Here is a 17,996-nt window from a genome sequence, read left to right as displayed (position 1 = left end):
TATTGCTATTTCATGTTTCATAAATGTTCCCGATTGAGCATTATTATTGGTGATCATTTTCAGACTGGATATTTAATAATTTGTCCAAGACTAAATCAGATTGAACTTAATAAACATATGTGTTTGTTAAGTAATAAATCCCGATTAGAGATCGGGTGTCTAATTTGATATGAAAAGGCACATTCATGAGACATGTCATGACCGGACATGTCTCTACTTTGTGGAGACACGTCTTTTCATGGGATATGTCTCTTCCATGAATACTTAATGCAGATCCGATCCATGTAAGAAAACATTGAAGTCGATAAATATTCTGTTTTTTGTGGATCAAATACCACTAGTTCAGATTCAGACTCATGAATTTAAATTCAGTATTTTAAAATATTTGTTTAGCATCATCTTTAACATGGTACCAGAGTCTACTTACAATCTTGGAGAAGTTGTCTCATACAATATTTCTAATACCTCTGATTGAAACTAGTATGGATGATGTTGCACATGTCATTTATGCTCCTTACGCTGATAAATTATAAGTCTGATCTGAATAAAGTGAATTGGAGGTGTAACCCAGATATAATCGCAGACAAGGAAAATAAAAGTAAGAAGATATACTCTGTGAGATTGGAAAATCTACCCATCAAATAGGATAGAAGGATTATCGTTGAAAGGAAAAGAGCATGGGTAGAGTAAAAATACAAGACATGGTGGTTGTCTGATTGAAAATCTGGGAGAAGTTATTGTCTTGATGACACAGACAATACCCCATCCGAACATCAAATGTGCCAACACTACAATGATCTTGGTGAGACATTGTCATAGAACGAGACAATCAAAATGCTTCATCGAGTTATTAATCAACAAACATTTCTGCCTCTGTAGATAAAGTTGTATGACAGAAGTGTCTTCTCAAAGATGATAGCTGTGCAGTCTCATTGCCTTTAATGGTTACAGTAAACACTGATAATGGATTTGATGGAAATGCATTAGAAATTTCCAAGCCAATACAACTGGTGGTTGTAAAGACAAATTCACAGATATTCAAATAATACATTGATAATTTTAATAACACAAGTTCTCGTCTGTATGGGCTCATGAAATTACAATATCTCTTCGATTGAGTTAAAAGCCTCAAGTCAGCCAATCACGGTGATTGCAGTCGAAAAGGAACATAGACAAGTAATAAGCGACCAGTACATAGATCAGGGTAATAAGGAAAGACAAAGCCTTTAAAAATTACAGATTGAAACAAAATACAGAGATGACGTGGATCATTATACAAAGATTCCCAATCAATTAGACACAGAGAAAAGTGGCAAGAGTTACATGGAGATAGAAGGCATGTCAATGGAAGAATTGAACAGGAATTATAAGATGAAATCAAATAACAATGACAACAGCACTGGACGTGTAATAACAATTATCAACCTCAGATAGTTTTAGAAGGAATTGAAATTGAGCATAGTAACATGCTTTACTAATCAACATTGGGGTACGTCGGTTGACTGCCAATACAACTCTTCAGACTGTGTAAGATAATTAAGGAAGAGTAATAAGCAGCTTGTGGTTTATCCTTGCACATGATCTTGCATGTCATGTAAATGGTGTGACCTGGAGTGATATCCAGAGAAATCTAATACTATTCTTTTGAATAGCTATTATATATTTGTTCCTGAAGGTCGTATCTAAAATAATTGGTGGAACGGTAGATTATAATTTGTGGCTATTGTCATGTGTATAGAGTTTGAGCATACTGCATGCCATAAAATGGTAACAGAGTATATAACTCTTTGCTGGTGTTCTGAGAATTTCACGTGTTGCACATCAATTCATAATCAGTTCATTGCAATTAAGAGTGGCACTCTTGGAAGATTAGAATAATTATATCTTATATTCATCAGGTTGTAGCACATTGCCACAATAGGCAATGGACTAGCTTGTTGGGGTGAAGTGACTGCAAGTTCAATGATATCACAGAAAGACCCATTCTGATTGGGTGGTGAAAACAAATACCAAAGAAGGATTTGCTTGTAATTGAAAAGTCAACCAGAAACAATCTTCAAAGATGCAATCTTCTGAATATGAGAACCTTCTAATATGTCATCCAGAAAAGAACTGTTGTGGCTTACAAAGCAAGGTGAAGATTCACACAAATAATGATTATCCCAACATCCCCGACATCTGACAGCGATAATATTTTTTCCAATAAGAAGCAGCACTAGAGTTCCATTGATCCTCCACATTCCTAACAAGAAATGGTAAAATTTTGACCAATACTCAAAAGATTTATGTGTGTCCTTAAGATAATCTCCAGAGAGTGCAATAGAATAGCAACTTTCTATGCTTCACCATACTACAGATTGTGCAATGAATCAGATTTGAGCAAAAAGGCTAAGTTGGAAGACGTTGTTGTCCACAAGAGCATTTCTTTTACAGAAATGATTGTTTTCAAATAGGAGAGGCATGCCTATGTTGTCCTTAAGTTTAGACATCTCTCAAGGAGGGAGAGTCTATACAAATTGTGATCAGTTTCTTTGAAGAGAAGAAATTAACATTTAGAGGTAGTCTGAAAATCCATTAGTGGTATCCTTGGACAAAGTATGAAAAGGACAAAACTTGAGCTTTAGAAGGAGCAACTAGAGGGTATGCTTCATTTGACTTCCAAAGATCTCTGTAATATTGGTTCAAAGGGAGTGGATCATGATGTTATCATCTAAGTCATGATAGATGGATACTCTCTGAGCTTGGGATTCCTCTTATCAGGATGCAGCTGGAGGATCTGCTTTAATTGACTATCAAGGATTATATTGGTTCAGAGGGAGATCATATCTAGATAACTTCTCTAAAGACAAGGAACTGTAGAAATCAAGGAGCAGATAGTAGATATACATACATGGGTGTGATATTCTTGGTGCTTTTCTTAGAACCAGCAAGACAGAAAAGAAAAGAATCTTACTATAGTCTTTTGACCCAATTCTAGACTAGCTCTATGATGTGCCAACATAAGAGATAAGTATTTCATACCCTTGAGTAATGTATTTCATAATCTTGTATGCTTCTATGATTAGTATTTCCTTCGAAATAGTTTAGTTTTATCAACTATTTGGAATGTCTTGAGCAGTGTTACAAGCCTCAGACTCGACTCGAACTCAATCAGGCCCAAATTGGGCTCGGACTTAGTCTCGGTAACCGGACTTGCAAGTACTCGACAATTTAAAAAAACCATGAAATTGAAAGATTTTTAAGATTTTAAGTTTTTTTAATGCATCATTTAGCCAATTAACATCCAACTCACAATAATTGAGATAAATAGAAGCTACTTTGCACACATAGACAACTTTTCATAGATCATGTAAGTATAAATGCAAATTTTTGAAAGAAATTACTTAAAGTTAAACTGAATAACATAATAGAAATCTGAAATATAGTGTAATTCTCAAATGTCTACAATATCCATGGAATATGCAATCCATGGAATCAAAAGTTGAAAACATATATCAAAAGAACGGCTCATAGTAGCCCATGTCTTCGTATGAGTACACCTAAGATAGGTCATGGAAGACTCTAGAGCCATCCTTTCTCCTTGTGTCTAAGGTTGAACCTCAGTGGCATGCTCATCCTCCTCATCCTCATCCTAATCCTCATACTCATCTTCATAATTCTTAGCATTAAGGATTTCCACCAAATATAATGTAGCCCTCCTTTGTCTTGAGACCTTTCAAACTTCATTGTTGTCATTCGATTTCATCCTAATTCAACATCCATTACCTCTAAGACTTATTTATTTTTGCACAAAGCGAAAAAAGGGGGAGATTTGGGTTTGGGAGGATTATTGTGGTGAAAATCCTAAAATATAAGGATTCCACAAAATTCATTTTTATAAAACTTTCGTCATTTCAACATTTCTTGGTGATTTCTTGTTCTATTTTTACTCATGATGTCATCTCTCTGTCATAAATGATATTTAAATGCCTTAGAGGGTGGTAAAATTTTGAGAGGATAAATGTAGTGCAAATCCTTAGCGCTAAGTATTTCAGCCGGTGCAAATTCTAAACGCTAAGGATTTCCACAAAAATTATTTTTGCCACTTGGACTCTCAAGACTTGCCATTTCACACCCTTATGCCAATTCCTTTACTAATTTTTGATTTGCTATGCCTCAACATGATCTTGCATTAGATTTGAGAAGATGAGAAGGATGGAAATCCTAAACTTTAAGGATTTCCACTGGTTGAATTCCTTAGCATTAAGGATTTCCACCAAACATGACGACTACAATTATCCTTAAGAAAATTAAAGCTTTTCCTTCTTTTCATTGTTTTAGCCATAGTTTGCAAACTCGGACTCGGAGAGTACTTGGGAAGCCCAAAATTTTCAACTCGGTAAAAACTCTTCATATACTCGACAAAAACTCAGGAAAAACTCAGCAACTTGATAAGTACTAAAATTTAAAATCTCTTAAAGAAACATATATTCTTTGTAGAATTCAATTACAAATTTGTATTGAATTATAAATTGACATCTCAAGAGAGAAAATGCATAGTTTTAGAGGAGTAAAATCATGTGAAAAATGCATCTTATCTAGTTATTTCCTTGCATCGACATTTTTACCTACGTTTTTTTACATCTATAAATACGCGAGAGTTAAACTTGAGACTACTCGCTCAGCAAAAAAAAATGAGAGTACTCGGCAACTCTGAGAGTACTTGCAAAGTTTGCAAACTATGGTTTTAGCATTGCATTGATTAGTTTGACACCGTAATTAGAATCCCTCACAATGCCTATGCATCACCTTGTTGCAAGGGTAAATCTTGAGATTTTGGGGAGAAATGATAGCTGGTGGGAATCCTTAACGCTAAGGATTCGCATTGGTAGAAATCCTAAACTTTAGGGATTTCCACAAAATTCACTTTGATCACAATCCTTCTCCCATCTCCCAAGCATGTAAACCTTTTTCATTTGGACCAAAATTCTACCCTCCCACTTGGACTTAGGCATAGATTACACTAAAAGGACATCAAAGCTCACACACAAATCCCAAACAAACATTATTTCACAGCGAGCCAAAATTGCCCAAATTCGCCCTTAGACTTGGAGACTTGAAAATGTTGCCAACTAAAACCACCTAAGATAATGACTCCTACTTGCTAAAGCAGAAAGAGGGGGTTGTTGAGGATAATAGCTTCGGTCAGATATAGAATGATGATTGATAGTATGTTGCATACATATACATGTATGTGTATATATATCAGTATACTTAGTATATACTGATATACATACACATACATATTTAAATTGTTTATACCATTATTTATGAAAATCAATTATCGTTCATATAACCAATTGAAATACCATATGGCCCAAGTAAATTATTAATCTGCGTTTAGAGATTATTACTTTAAGGTTATTGCTATTTCATGTTTCACAAAGGATCCCAGTCGAGCATTATTATCGATGATCATTTTCAGATTGGATATTTATTTATTTGTGTAAAATCAAATCAGATTGAACTTAATAAACATTTGTGTTTGTTCAATAATAAATACCAATTAGAGATCGAGTGTTTAATTTGATATGAAAAGGCACATTCATGGGACATGTCATGAACAGACATGTCTCTACTTCGTGGAGACATGTCTTTTCATGGGATATGTCTCTTCCATGAATACTTAATGTAGATTGTTAATTCTATGCAACTGTGATAACATACTGATCTGAACAGCAGATTGTACAAGATCATATAAAGCATGAAGATTTGTAAAAACCCCTAGGCGGTTATAGTTCAACAATTAAATCTTAACACATCAATTACCTTGACAAATCAGGAGTTCAACATTTTGTCAAACAGTTGGTCAGCAATTCAGTTATCAAAGTAAGTGTTTAAATTTTATCACAACTGAAAATCCTGAAATTCTCAATAATAATACTGAATTTTGACTAAATAGACAATATCGAATCTCTTCTTCCCTTTATTTTGAAACATTTTCCACTTATATGTTAAGATATATGTACCCACTTGCAATTTATTGCTGCCATTAAAAAGAAATTGATTACATAAAATTCTGGAACTAATTATTAATAATTACTAGAACTTGATTTTTATAGCATAACTGCTGGTTTTGCCAGTTGAAAGGAATATCTAGAATGTATTAGAAACTATTTCTCCTTGCAGCGTTAGCTATCTCCAACTCCAATGCAACCTCAAGGTTCAAACACACAATGCTGGAGTCAATCGATATAGCTCTAATTGTAACGGCAGGCAGTAAGAATTGACGTCTGATGTCAATTTGAACCGCTGGTTGCACATGCCAAATTCAGGGATGATTTCGAAGTGCCTTACTGGCCGCTGCTATTGCCCAGTTTAAATGCCGCAGCTGTTTGGTGCCTAGATTGTTTCCACTACCACACATTGCCTCATAATTCCTTGCTGCTGCGAGTAAAAACCCTAGTTGAATCTTAATCTAGTAGCTAAGATTCGTACCGCAAAAAATGCAGTAAACTTCCCTCCAAAAATGGTCTCCTTAGCCACAGGAATACAGTAAAGAGACTCGGCAAATTGTTTATAACAACAAAATTTGCAATGTAATTACTAGAACAATCTCCCAGACACAGGAAACCCAGATAGGAGATTTAGATAGTGAAATCACTATACATCAGCAGTGACTTCAAACATCAGAAACTACAGAGACCCTTATACTTCAACAAGGGCTCACAATATCAGACTCAAGAAAGCCACAAAGGCACAAAAAAAAAAAGTATATTCAAGCGTGCTTTTTCCAAATGAAAATAGCTCTCATTTATAAGCTTTTGGTTGGCAAAAGTTTCCATAAAATTCCACTTCAAAAAACATGGAAGTTTCCCAAAATAACTCAACACTAGAAACTTTCCAACTTGCTTTTTAGAAATATCTCTTATTATAATAATATAAATATTATTATCATAACGCAACTCAATGAATAAATAAATAAGAGCTCATGTAATTATTGACCTGATTAACCACAGGTGACGACCAACTGCCAAGCCATTCACTGTGCTACTAAAAGTCGCAACTACCCATAACAGACTTACTAAAAATAGTGAGTAATCAATTGAGACCCCCCAAAACACCCTGTCAGCTCATGAGGGTCACTATGATGAGCTAACTCAATCAACTGCATTGACTAGCCAAAAATGGGGACATTACAGTCCTCCCTCCCGAAGATTGTTTGTCCTCAAGCAATCCGGTATGAAACAAAAACCTCCATCGGAATCCCACAAGAAGCAAGTGATATCCCCGTCCTCACTAAACCAACTAAATGCCAATGCCATCATCAAGACCCATAACATAACCTGCAACATGGCACCAAATATTTGTGCTGATGATGTAAAAGTTGTAACATCACTAATCGGCGAATTCATAGGAGATCTCAACACACTCTCCTTCATTATGCCTACCCAATCATCCTGCAAACAATCCAACTTAGGCTCAGGCCAACTCTGTACCTGGTGCAAATCTTGAACATGTGAGTCAAATACCAAACTATAAATACTCATCACAGTATAAAATCTATCATCAGTATGATCATCTTCATTGACATCCTCATGTTGTGATGACTCATCCTCAATCATATCAATGTAAACCCACATACCACGATTCACCGCTCCCTTTGGCCTTAACACACAAGTATGACCCTTAGAGAAAGGTCCCTTGCACCAAAAGAAAAGCTGATGCCTCCTCAAATCTTACACACAAGTATGACCCTTAGAGAAAGGTCCCTTGCACCAAAAGAAAAGCTGATGCCTCCTCAAATCTTCTCTAGAAGTGTCATCAAATCTCCCCACTGACTTGCCTTTGTCCTCAACAACTGGTGGAGACTCATCATCAAGCGGAAGATCAAAAGATTTCGAAGCAACCTTACTTCGAGAAGAGGACTCCAAGTCACGAGCCTTCCTCATGCCTTCCTCATCGCTAATTGTAGTGAACGAAGTGGCTTATTCAATCCCTTCATGAATAACATCACTCGTTTATGCTCTGAAATATCATAAACCATGATCGAAAGCCTTTGGAACTCACTGATGTAGCTCTCCAATCCACCAGACTGCTTCAGCTGAGCCAACTCACGGAAGTACACCTCTGGATCCTTCCTATCAAATCTCTCGATCAGGCGATCCACAAACTCCTGGTAGGAAGTGATCTGATCATGTTGCAAAGAAACCAAACCATGGTACCACCAGTTATGGGCATCTTCCAGATGCAACACTCCAAATCTGATAGCGTCCACTTCAGACATAGGACGCAAAGCCAAATATGTATCGAGCTTATGAATCCACGCTCGAGCTCTAACTCTCCCAGTTCCATCAAAGTGCTCCAAAGTCATCTTAATGGTAACTTGTTGTAACTCATTTTGTTGAGGTTGTTGTCTCTTAGGTCCCGACCTCGCTCAAGAATGCTCCCATTTTTGTGTCAGGAACTTATCAAAATTCAAATAATCTTTAATCGCCTGTGGTAAAGCATCCCACTCTGTAAAGTGTGCCAACACATCATTAGCAAAAGGAGTGACCTTAGGCTCAATATTGACTGCATCCATCTCAAGTCTCAGAAACGTGGGCCTTCGTAGCCTATCATGAGCGTCAGTATGTATGTCAGCTTTGTTAGCAAATCCACCATGATCCTCAACCCGAACTCGATCTGCATTTCTGTACCCAACACCATCTTGGGTTTTATCCTCGACTCGAGTATGAGAACCAATAGAAACATCTCGAGCTCTCTCCCTATTTTGTTCTCAAGGTAGTGCTATTTGCTGCAAAGTATTAGACAACTGTTGTCATACATCTATCATTTGTTGTTGCTCGGCTACAATATTCTTAAATGCTTGTAGGGCATCTCTATCAACCTCAGCATCTGTGGGTCGTAGTCCAGTGCCACTAGAACCACCCAAACTACCATTTGCACCAAACTGAGTCTCACATTCTCATTCTCTAGGAGGAGAATTACGTCCTCTTCGGGTATAGTGCATACCTGACACAAACCTCCTGTCATCATCCATGATAGAAAAATCAAATCAAATACTAACTACAATTCAAACCAAGCACTAACCAAATTGATCCCAATTCTTGCAGGCTAGCAGGAAACCTGACTCTGATACTATTGTAAAAACCCCTACCCAATTATAGTTCAACAATTGAATCTTAACACATCAATTATCTTGACAAATCAGGAGTTCGACATTTTGTCAAATAGTTGGCCACTAATTCAGTTATCAAAGTAAGTGTTTAAATTTTATCACTATTGGAAATACTGAAATTCTCAATAATAATACTGAATTTTGATTGAATAGACAATATCGAATCTCTTCTTCCCTTTATTTTGAAACATTTGCCACTCATATGTTAAGATATATGTATGCACTTGCAATTACATAAAATTTTGGAACTAATTAATAATTACTAGAACCTGTTTTTTATAGCATAATTGCTGGTGTTACCGGTTGAAAGGAGTATCCAGAATGTATTAGAAACTACTTCTTGCAGCGTTAGCTATCTCCAACTCCAACACAACCCCAAGATTCAAACACACAATGTTGGAGTCGATCGATATAGCCCCAGTTGTAACGGCAGGTAGTAAGAATTGATGTTTGATGTCAATTTGAACCGCTGGTTGCACACGCCGAATTCAGGGATGATTTCAAAGTGCCTTGCTGACTGTTGCTATTGCCCAATTCAAATGGTGCAGCGGTTTGGTGTCCAGATTGTTTCCACTACCATATGTCGCCTAAGAATCCCTTGCTGCTGCTAGTAAAAACCCTAGTCGAATCTTAATAGTAGCTAGGATTCGTACCACAAAAAATGTAGTCAACTTCCCTCCAAAAAGTTCTCAGTGTTGTGAGGTTCTCACACCATCGCCCCAAAATTTTGGGGACCCCCTTTTTTTAGTTGCCTTGGCAATTTTTTTTTGAAGTTGTCCAAAAATTTTGATTTTTTTGAAAATTTTGAGTCTTGGACGCCTTCAGGCCAGAAGGGGGAGGGTTAGATTTATTTTCACCTGGTTTCAACTTGATTTTCTAGAACGACTGATTTCATCCTTAGGCCGAACAAATTTCAAAAAACAACACTTGGCAGGATAAAATTGTAAATTTTGTACTTAGACGATTTTTTTTGAAAATTTGGATATAATTGTATAAACTTGAGTAATTTTCAAAAATAAATTTTTGTTAGATTTAAGTTTTTTGGAAAATCTTGAATTTTTTTGGTGAGAAAATTAATTTTGTGATGATGAAATCAAATAGGAAAATCGATTTTAGGCTCTAAAGAAATGATTTATTTTTGTCAAAAAATTAAAATTGCATATCAAAATCGATTTGGATTAAATTGCAAAGATTGACTTTAAATGGATTAAATTTGCCTTGAAGATTTTAAGATATTTAAAGAAATTAGTAATTTAAATTTGAAAAAATCAATCTTGGCTAGCCAAAATCCGATTTTTAATGATATATTAATTACTAAATCATCATTAAATAGAAACATTTAAATTCTACAAGGCTTTATTTGTTTATTTTTTGCAATCTTGGTCTAATTGGCAACTTTAAAAAGTAAATTTCATCTTGACAAAATTAATTTTCGGCTAAGCATTTAATTGGGGGCCGTATTTGTGTTCTAATTAATAATTTTTTTGTTCCCAAGGTCCCAGTCGGCCAGCTAAGGAGGGAAAGCAAATGGGGTATAAGAGGAAGCCCTTTCCCCCCATCTCCTCACTCCTCATTCCTCCTCTTCATGGTGCTTGGCGATTTACACTAAATAGCAGATTTTCTCTTTCTTGGACGATTTTGAAGGAGCAAATTAGCATTTTTCCTTGGGTGATTTTCTTGCAAAGGCAATTTTTCATAGTGTTTGGCGATTTTTCCTTTTAAGCAATTTGGATCTGCTCCTCCCATTCTTGGTAATTTGTTCCAGCTAGGGCAGATCAGACTTTCCATACTTGGTGATTTGTATTGGCAAAGGAGAACATTTTCAGAATTACAAAGTTGGAGGGCAGATTTGTTATTGTTCAAGTCTGATTTTATATTTGCTAAAGGGCTGCGATTTTCTTTTCTCTTGCCCTAGCTGATTTTTGAGGTGTTATTTTCTAGCAAAGAGGCTGCTTTTATTCTCCTAAAGTTGGACTTTTTTTGTTGTGGTGAAGGAAACAAGTGATAAGGTTTGATTTGTAGCACGTGCATGGACAATTTCAAGTTGGCTAAATTCTGATTTTTCCAATTAGAGCATCGAGATTTGCAAGGGATTTGAAATTCTTAGGTCTGATCCTAAATTTCAAAAGAAGACCCGACCATTGGTAAAGGTAAGTTCAAATCATTTAGAGTTGAAAGGGGTCCTTAAACAGATTTTGCTCTTTTGTTTTTGTCTAATTTTGTTTCCCTTGGTTCTTACATTCATCATCCACCACTTCATCATCCCATCCTAGGTTGGAGATTGTAGATTGTTAAGGGTAGAATCCATGATAGGACATTTGAAGAGGCAGAAATAAGCTAGACCACCCTAGTTTGAAGTTGGGAGATATAAGTGTAGTCCATCCTAAGGTAAGGGCGAGGCAGAAATAAGTGGTAGTCCCACCCCTAGGTTGAAGATTGGAGATTGATAAGTGTAGTGATAGAACTTGGTGAGGCAGAAATAAGTGTAGAATCCATCGATAGAAAGAAGATTGGAGATCGATAAGGGTAGTCCATATCACTTAGAACGAAAGGGCAAAAAGAAGTGTTTAGGATGGTAGATGTTAGTGCAAGCAAGAACCCTAAGGGAGCAAAAACTAAGACAAAGAGGATATGATGCCCAAAACAACTTTCTTCTCGAAAATGAGGTGAATAATCGATACCAACGTCGGTATAGTAAATATGATATAGAGAAAGGATAGACTAAAAGAAGGACAATCCCCCATGGCAAAGAAGATATACAGAAGTGGGATTGTACATGTAGTAACTTTTCCTCCTACCTTATCTTGTCTAGAATTGGTTATGGAGTGCGCATCCAGGTTTGATCTAATTAGTAAATCCATCATTTTTGATGAAGGGAAGAGGGTGTTGGCCAACATTGGCGGATAGGCGATCGAAAAACCATTTAACATTCCCCAGTACAAGAGCATGACAGTGGTGATGATGAATCAGGCAACCAAAACATTTCAGGATAACCAGGAAGCTTATTTCACACCTCTAAAACAGGATTGGCTACATGAGGGAAAGAAAGGGGTAACCAGATCATCAAGGCTCACAGTGGTAGATTTCAAATCAAAATATGATGATCTCATTTTGCTTCTTAGCCGGATCATGGGCTTAGCTCAAGGTATGCAATTCGAAAATTGGATGTACTTCTTTATTGATGAAATTAAAAAAGGAAAAAGAAGATTTGATTGGGCTAGGATCATAAGTGAGAATGTAGAGTTGCAACTTAGAACCGTACAAAACCAAAAGCAATTCTACATGAGATCCTATCTATTTTACCTAATTGTTAGATTGTATAAAAGTCCGGGACTTAAGGCCTTAGGAGAAATTGGCAATGGGCCAGGGCAATATTTGGTGCACAAATGCTATCCACAGCTTCATTTGCACAACAAAGATTACAAAATGTTTTGTGATGCCTTTGCCATGAAGACAGTAAGGGTATTGCAAGGGACACTTGCTAAGAGACTTTCATCGAAAGCAGAAGCAAAAATTAAGAAGTACGGGAGTTGGTTTATCCAATTTTCGTAATTCCATACATTAGAGTAGTCGGAAGCACAATTTGTCCCAAGAGACTTCCAAGATACCCACCTAACAAGGTAGTTTTGATGGAATTGGCTAGGCAACTTGAGCATTATGACAAAATAGTGAGACTCGAACGTAAGACGGGGATTACCTTCTCATTCGGAATTGGCAATGATAGTTGCCCCAATTGGGTTGCCTTTGTAGTTGCGGAGAAGGAATTAGAATGGTATCATCTAGGATGGTATAGAGCAAGGCAAGGATTTGATCTTAATGGTCTTATCAAGGTATCTCATGGAAATGCGTTTAAACATGTTCCCACTATAGAAGACTTTTGGGCCAATGCCAAGGATGACTTTCACGTGAGAAAGCTAGCTTTCTCAAGATTGTCAGTGAACATGATGAGAGATATCAAATGGAGAGGCCTTGATATTCCCAATCAACTAGAAGATGATGGAAATGTGTTGAGAGGAGATTATGATACACTAGAAGGAACAGAGTTGAATCCAATAGATTGGGATGATCATCAGGATCCTTCCTTCGAGGCAGTTACAAGAGTAGTTGATTTGTATACTGAGTCGTGGTATAATGAAAGATTAAGGAATCTACAAAGTCAAAGGATCCCCCTTATGAGAAGATGAAGCCAAAAGAAGGTCTAGCGGAATCAGTCGGACAAAAGGGTGAAGGAAGTAGCCGACAACAAGAAATAGTTATAAGCAAGAAGAGAGCTTTAGAGGTTGTGAAAAGTAAAGAAGTTTTGGAACCTCTAGCCAAGAGACAACACGCAACGTCGTCAAGGGAAAGTATAATTGAGGCTAGAGACCAACAAGATAACACAAGTGAACAAAGGACTGCGGTAGAAGTGAGCTCTGATTTAGAGTCAAGTGGTTAGAGTAATAGCACCGAGTACTCTCCTCTTTCAGAAAATCAACGTGAAGATGACATGGCAGTTACTAGTGAAGAAGGAGATGGGCCGATTGATATTGAGGCAATAAGCCAAGCACTCGAGGCCATTGGTGATGCTCTATTAGTCGAACTGAATCCAAATTTGGGGAGATGCACCGCACCACTATGGTTAAGGCAAATGCTTATGCCAAGAGGCGAGGTAGTAACTGCTTGAACAACAAAAGACATCCAAGGATTAATAGAGAAGGGTGATAGAGAGAACCAAAAATAAATGGCAAAACCGGTGGCAAATGATGGTCATCGAAAGGTTCAGATTGCTATATCAATAGTCAACAAGGCATTGGATGAGATTGCGGCCCAAGAATATGAGATAGTGGAGCATAATTTGGGAAGAAACATAGATGACATGGAGTGTGAGGAGATCTAGGAGGGTATAGCTTCAATCAGAGAAAGGTTGAGGAAGGCAAATGAAAGGATCATAAAGTTGGAGGCCGAGAACAAATATTGGAGAGATTGCTAGCCTATCCAACAGTTGCACGAGGCAGCCCTTCTTCAAGATAGCGGGAGCAACCTTGAAGAGATATCGGCTCAGCTACATGAAGTCAGGGATTGGATCCATGATACAATCCAAGATGGGCGAAGTTTCTTGCCTTCCTTTATCTCGACATTCCGGTCATTAGTGACCGTTAGAAACAAATTTAGAATATTTGAAGAGTGGAAGGATTTCCTTCCGATCAAGGATTTAGCTATTCCCAGGCTTCAGACGTTCATTCGACTACTGGAGGCATATTTGGAAAGGGCAAAGTTGGTTGATGAAAGAGGATTGAGTATGGTTGAGTCTTGGTTTGTTGCCTTGACTACCAGATTGAGAACACTTGAGGAGATACAAAAGCACAGCTCAAGCGTCGACACTTCCATTTCAACCATGATGAGCGACGTTGGGGTGGCACGTGATTTTGAAGACATTAGAGAAGAAGACATTGATGAGACGACTTGGATCAAGATTGGATGCGTTAGGAAAGGTTGCTATCAAGAATAAACATTTGGGCACCCTTTCCTCTCTCAATGCCTTTATCGGATTTGCAAAAGAGTATGAGAAGGACCATGAGAAGACACTACAGGCAGCAAGCAGCATAGTGAAATTGGCTGAGCTCAAGATAAAGCATACACCTTGCCCTCCCATAGAGGAAGTTAATGAAAGGCTAGCTAGGTTCATTGCCCTAGCTAAAAGATCGAAAGAAAAAGGGAGATTTATATTAGAAGATCATTTGATGTAAACCCAAGTGGCAATTTCTCTTTCTTCTAGGATAGGACAAGTCTCTAATTTTGATTGGCCACCATTTTGGTGCCTTTTCATTGGTTACTACTTTTCCACTTTTTTCATTGGTCCATTGGCAAGGTGGCATCTTCTCATTGGCTGATGGGTTGGCAACCCTAATTAGGGTTTCTAGGATTCAATCCGGATCGTTGATTTTGCCTCTTTATCTCTACTGTCGGTTGTACATTTTGGCCTCTATATAAGGCCATTTGCTCTCATTTGTAATGTTCGGAGAAAATTGTTGCAAAGATAATGCCAAAAATTGCTTTTCTTTCTCATTGTTGTGACTTGCATGATGATTAAGAGCTTTTGGTATTGTTGCATGGTTTCTACTTCCAACTAGTTAGAATAAAATTTCTTTTCAAGTTGTTAAAGTTGATTGCATTTCAAGTTGTTAAGTAAGAGTAAAGTAAATAAATGGTTGCATGGTAGCATTAGTAGATGTTTGATACGGATCAATACTAGGCCACTAGCATCCTAGCGGCTTGTTGGGAAGCCTTGTGTGGTAACTAGTTCACTTTCCTTTGAATCTTGCATCTATGGAGGTGGAGCCGCCGGTTAACTTTCATGAGATTCGATCCCTGTCTGTTTGGTAATCTTCCATTCATAAGAGTAGGAGTAGAATAGCAAGTGGTTTAGGAGTTAGAATTTTGAAGAAGAGAGTTAGAAAGGCACAAGTCATAAGACCATTCACCCTCCATCACCGTCACCCTTTCCATCAACATCATCTAGCATTCACACTGAATCACCATCACTATAATTCCATCAAAGTTCAAGTCATCCTCAAACAAATAGCGTAAGGCCGCCTACGTGATTACCAACAAATCACATCGATATACTGAGTTAGTATCCATAGGTGCAAGAAACATTGGAGTTATTCTCATGTCCCATGAGTATTAACTTTTCAAGAGAGGAATTGTGTGTTTGATACTTTGTATCAGATATTCAATTGCTAATATGTTACGTGGTATAAAAACTGACATCAACACTTAGCCATAGGAATACAGTAAAGAGACTTGGAAAATTGTTTATAACAACACAATTTGCAATGTGATTACCAGAACAATCTCCCAGACACAGGGAACACAGATAGGAGATTTAGATAGTGAAATCACTACACATCAGCAGTGACTTCAAACATTAGAAACTACAGAGACCCTTATACTTCAGCAAGGTCTCACAATTCAAACTCAGGAAAACCACAAGGGCACAAAAAAGAAAATGTATATTCAAGCGTGCTTTTTCCAAATGAAAATAGCTCTCATTTATAAGCTCTTTGTTGGCAAAAGTTTCTATAAAATTCCACTTCAGAAAACATGGAAGTTTCCCAAAAGAACTCAACATTAGAAACTTTCCAACTTGCTTTTTAGAAATATCTCTTTAAGTCATTATTATAATAGTATAAACATTATTATAATAATGCAACTCTATGAATAAATAAATTAGAGCTCATGTAATTATTAACCTGATCAACCACAGGTAACGACCAACTGCCAAGCCATTCACTGCATTGCTAAAAATAGCAACTGCCCATAATAGACTTACTAAAAATAGTAAGTAATCAACTGAGACCCCCAAAACACCTTGTCAACTCACGAGGGTTGCTATGATGAGCTAACTCAATCAGTTGCACAGACTGGCCAAAAATTGGGACATTACAAGATCCTTATTTAAGGATTGATCTTTTAAATACACTATTTATATGACCTAATCGGCGTCTTCAATGGGGCACTTATTATGTTCTATTTTGCATAGTATAGTTAGTATATTTGCTAACTAATCATAATCTCCTTTGGATGCCAATCTTGGCAAGATAAATTGAGAGTTTATATAGAGGGCCGACTTGGTAAGAGTCATGTCCTTTCTAAGGACATGCCTCTTGATTGCCATACAAATAACGGTTAGTAATGTGGATAAAGGACAGACAAAAATTATATGGTCTGCTGCTTGCATTACTGCCCTATCTGATTTGTAGCAAGTAGAAATTTTTGCAAAATAATTATTATACTCTAGATAGACACTTCATATACAATTATGATATATTCAAGATCATCTTCAACACGTAGTAAAGGTATTATATCAGTTTGGTTGTTCAGAATTTGTAGAAACTTTATATGGTATCAGAGCTCTGGTAGTCGAACCTCTGCAAATTGACAATCATATTTAAAATATCTAGCAACTCCTTCTACCTTTAATGGCTAGCACAATCAGACTTGAAGATAGGTTTGATGGAAAAGAACACTTTGTTGCTTGAAAATTCAGAAATATGATGATTTTTGAAGACAATGATTTAATACAGTTTGTTGATAAAGAATCCAAGCGACTTGATGCTGATCCTCATAAAACTATTTGGATTAAAGGAAATAGGAAAACTGTGCAAATCATATTAGATGGGGTTAAAAATGAAATAATACCTATGCTAATGAAACGTCAGACAACATTTAATATGATGAGTGCATTATTAAATGCATATGAGGTTAACAATGTGACTAGAACCCTTGCACTAAAAAGACAACTAAATCATATACAAATAAAGAAGGGAGAATCTATTAATTCATACTTCCAAAGGGTGGCTAGTCTAAGAGATGAACTTGCAAGTATAGGGACCATAATTGAAGACAAAGAGCTAACACTTATGGCTATAGATGGGTTACCAAACTCACGGGAAACATTCCCACAAGGAGTAAGTGCTAGAGACAATCTTTCAGACTTCAATAGACATGAAGGAGATTGCCTTTAAGAAGAATCTAGGAAACTTAAGAAAGGAGGAAAATTGAAAACTGAAGATGAAGAACTTCATGTTCTGAACACAAATTCCTATAGAGGTAAGAAGCACTTCAAGAAGAAGGGTACTTAAAGAAATGACAAACCTAAGAAAGATTTATCTAAAATAAAATGCTTCAAATGTGAAAAGTTTGGACACTATAGATCTAATTGCCCTGAGAATTCAAAGTAGCAAGTAAACTGTACAAACATTACTAGGAAAAAAGAAAACTATGATCCTGAGAAATGTGTATTGTATTCTGCACTATCAAATGAAGTATGAAGCACAACATGGGTAATTGATAG

Source organism: Cupressus sempervirens, chromosome 4 (assembly GCF_028749045.1).
Source record: "Cupressus sempervirens isolate cs-2001-9-10 chromosome 4, ASM2874904v1, whole genome shotgun sequence".
NCBI classification, from domain to species: Eukaryota; Viridiplantae; Streptophyta; class Pinopsida; order Cupressales; family Cupressaceae; genus Cupressus; species Cupressus sempervirens.
The sequence above is the reverse complement of the archived record's forward strand: the minus strand, read 5'-3'. Positions refer to the sequence as shown.